This window comes from Psammomys obesus, unplaced genomic scaffold (assembly GCF_907164565.1).
Source record: "Psammomys obesus unplaced genomic scaffold, mPsaObe1.curated_primary_1811, whole genome shotgun sequence".
In the NCBI taxonomy this organism is placed as follows: domain Eukaryota; kingdom Metazoa; phylum Chordata; class Mammalia; order Rodentia; family Muridae; genus Psammomys; species Psammomys obesus.
Window position 1 is genome coordinate 37,293,818 of NW_026585644.1, and position 3,932 is coordinate 37,297,749.

The following is a 3,932-nucleotide window of genomic DNA, read 5'->3' on the forward strand; positions in this document are numbered from 1 at the left end:
GTACACCTCAGTGCAATTAATGAGAACAGCTTTTAGAAAGAGCTCTGTCCCTCTGTTGACTGCCATTTAGCCTCTGGCTGTCAGATCACCCACAGTCACAATGAGAGTACCCTGCAGGATGGATGAGGGCAGGGACCATCCATCTAGAACAGGTGAAGCACCACAGGTAAAACAGCTTTGTCTTCCGGGGGAAGGAAAGTGAAGCGCAAACCTACACCCCACCAGTTCATCCCTTTACCCTAGCATGCTGACCAGTTTGGGGGAAGCTTTGCTCTTGGAAGCTGGATTTCTCAGAAGGGTTATCTACGCTAGTGCTCAAGGCTCCTCGGTGTTCCTGGACAGTGAGTTATTGCCACCGCTTATCTACAGCTGCAGGTGCGGGCATCCTGGGATGTTCTTCCCTGCGAGTGAAACCAGGTGATATTTACTGGCTCAAGTGAATGAGAGAAGCAGCCCCTGTCACAGAATAGAGGGCACCCCTCTCACCCACAGATTTTTCTTTCCTTCTCTTTCTTCATTATGTTTGTAATTTTGTTTTATTATTTCCCATTGGAAAGCTGTGAAATGAAAATGATGCAATCTACTGCTGTGAAATAATGTCGTGCTCGAGTCCTTTTCCAATAAGCCCCGAGGTTTGCACTGTGACGGCTTCATTAAATTAGTCAGCTCCATGGCAAATGGAAAAGTGCTCAGAGCTTCAGAGTTGGATAATCCGAGTTGGGCTGCCAGAGATTGTAGCCCTTGAGAGAGCTCAGATGACTGGCTCTGCGTGGCGGGGGCCAACGGGGTTCCACCTGCCACGTAGGACATCTGCACAGCTGCTAGATCTCCGTTAGTCACCGCCCCTCTCCCCCAAGCCTGCATGCCATATGCTGTCCCAGGTGCGGAAAGGATGGAGCGGTTAGGGTGGGATGGCTCAGTGGGTGGCACAGGCAAAACAGGGCATTTCTCTATGGATCACCTAAGAGGACCACAGATACAGGGTTAGCGTCTCTCCAGAGGCCAGGACTCTCATTGTTAGACGCTCATAGACACCCCTGGGATGCTTGCAGATGAAATACAAGGGCCCTCACCCGCCACACCCCCACCTCTGCCAGCCACACACTGAGTTTCTGAGAACAAATTCTCTCTAGCTGGGCTCCACTGCAGTATTAAAGATTTCCATTACTGATAGTTCCTTCCAGTTAGCATGCTCAGTATTAAACTCTGTCATTATGAAGTTAAATATGCATGATCCCCAAATCTATGTGTATTATAACAAGATTTTATTGTTATAAATTTGTCTTCTCTGTCTTCCATTCCTGCCTTGGCTGTCTTTTAAAAACTCAAACGTCTGATAACTAGCCAGGAGGTAATTAGGAAGTGGTGCTAAAGAATCACAGGCTTATTCTCTCACTCATTCATAGAAATTTATTGAGTGTCTACAATGAGATAAGGTTCCCCCCAGCCAGTGGTGACAGCTAATTACAGCACTAAGGAATTCTGGTCTGAGCCAACACAGGAAGCCCCCTGCCACATGTACACATAAATATTGGATAAGACAATTTGAAACCACAGCTGCATCTGAAAGAAAGGAGGGAGGGAGTCGAAATTCCAAAAATGCATGGGACTTCAGAGAGAGAAAGAGAGAGAGACAGAGACGTAGAGACACAGAGAGAGACAGACAGACAAACAGCATGGTGAGGGAAGTGTGGAGGGGAACCAAAGCAGAAGTGTGTCACTAAGGCTGGCCCAGGCAGAGACAGATAGGAGACCTACAGCCTCATGGGCAGCAGGGCTAGAAAAGGGTTGTCCACATGGCTTGGGTGAATGGCAACGGCAGGGTATCTAAAAAAGGCAATCTACAAACCATCAAAATCGAAGATTGTGCCAAGTAGAGAGCTGGGGTCCAGATTCTCATCTCTCAGCGTGAGAACCATTAACAGAAAAAAATCGGTTCATAAATTGGCTTGAAATCAAAGCAATCCAATGGGATTCTAGCAGAGGCGAGCTTCTACCTCCCGTGAGGCAGGCTTCGACAACCAGAGTATCTAGGATGCCCAGAGGAAAAACTCTCACTGAAGATGAGCTCACGGGAAATTATAAAGCACAAAGGGTAACAAGCTGCCAGGAAAGGCAGCCTCAGATGCAGTGTGCCACCAGGCTCCACCATCCATGCAGAGCCCAGATTTACCAAAACCTCCCATTTCTCCCCATCCATCACCACTACTCTGTCCCCAACTGCAAATGAGACACCAGCGTGTCTAAAAGCCCCTGCTGCTCTCTTTGCTCAGTTCATGGGAATAGACAGTCATGTCTCAATTAGAGGCGTGTTCCTCTTCCTCTTGGATGCCTCTTCTGTGGATGCTAAAGTTACTCGTATAAACTAGTCCCATGTTTACATACACTTCATGTGTGTGTGGGTGTATATGTGTAATATATGTGCATATGTATATGAAGGTTTTTGCACACATCCATGTGCAGAGGCCAGAGAAGGGCACCGGTGTCCTGCTCTATCACTCTATCTTATTCCCTTGAGAAAGGGCCTTACATGGAACCCAGAAAAGCTCTAGGAAGACTCCTGTCTCTACCCAAGATCCACAGAGCTACAGTTACAGTTGCACATGTTTCTTCCACACAATGCTGAGGATTTGAACTCAGGTCCTCATGCTTGCATAGCAAACATACCCCCCTGCCATGCCATTTACCCTGCTTCATATTTGTATCTAACTTATGCAATTTTCTTATATACTCTAAACCAGCTCTATGTTGCTTCAGAAATCTAGTATAGTATAAAGGGCATATGAAAGTCGTTTTATACTATATAGTTCAGGAAATAATGAAATAGGAAAAAATCCCATACAGGCTCACAACAGATACATTTTCCTATGTGGTTTTCCCATCTGTGGTTGATTAGGTCTACAAATGCAGAGTTTGTAGCCATGGAAGGCAAGCATTATACATACACAGTCACATATAACATACACCTACTAACTTTCTGATTAATATCCATTCCCCATTAATACACTCTGAAGGAAGCCCATATGAGGGATAGGGCTCCTGCTGGTCAAAGACTGCTGTCAGGGGAGGGTTCCAAGCATTGCCTGGAGTCTGAATCTTATGAGACCTTAAGATCCCCAGGAGAGCTTTCGTGATCTCGTAGAATGACTTCCTTTGACAAACGTTCAGTCATAGCTCCAGAATTCCTACTAAGTGAGCTGTTTGAGACTACTACAGTTTGGCATCCAAACCCAGCGGTAACATCTACGTGTCTGGCGATACCCACTCTGCTGCGTCTGTGCGGGCCGTGGCCGTCTCTGAGATTTCAGCCCTGTTTTGAATGTATGGGCATTCACCGTCGCTGCCCTGATTACTTTAAAATCACAACTCCCTTTATGTCTGCATCAGCCCGAGAACAGCGGAGACCACTTTAGCTACCTGACAGAGCTGGAGTGATTCCCATCTGCATCACCAATGGTTAGCCTCCCGTTTCCACTAATGAGGCCTTAAGGAACATACCCAGCAGGCAGTTCACAGCAGAGCCACCTGTCTTCCATTAGCAGTTACTTTGCACGCTCTTCAACGTGGCTCTTCATTGTCATTTCCAGGTTGTTTCACTGGTAAAAGGAATGTCAGTAGGAAGCTAAGTGCTAGTGGGTCTTTTTTTTTTTTTTTTCCTGCCATGAGAAAAGATGATAAGTAAGTGGTACTGGGGCATAAGTAAGTTAGTACCACTAGGGCTCCTCTCCCCAAGTCCCCTGGCTATGAGGGGGAAGCAAGCCCACCTCCATTCTGTAACTGCATGGCGATAGTCATACATAGTTAAACTCACTTTATCATGAACAAAGGATGGTCTGTCAACTACCTACTTACAAAAATGTCTACTGAGTATTTGGTGTATCTATCCCAGTACTGTGGCTAAAGAAGAGCAAGAAACACTTTTGCTGACACCA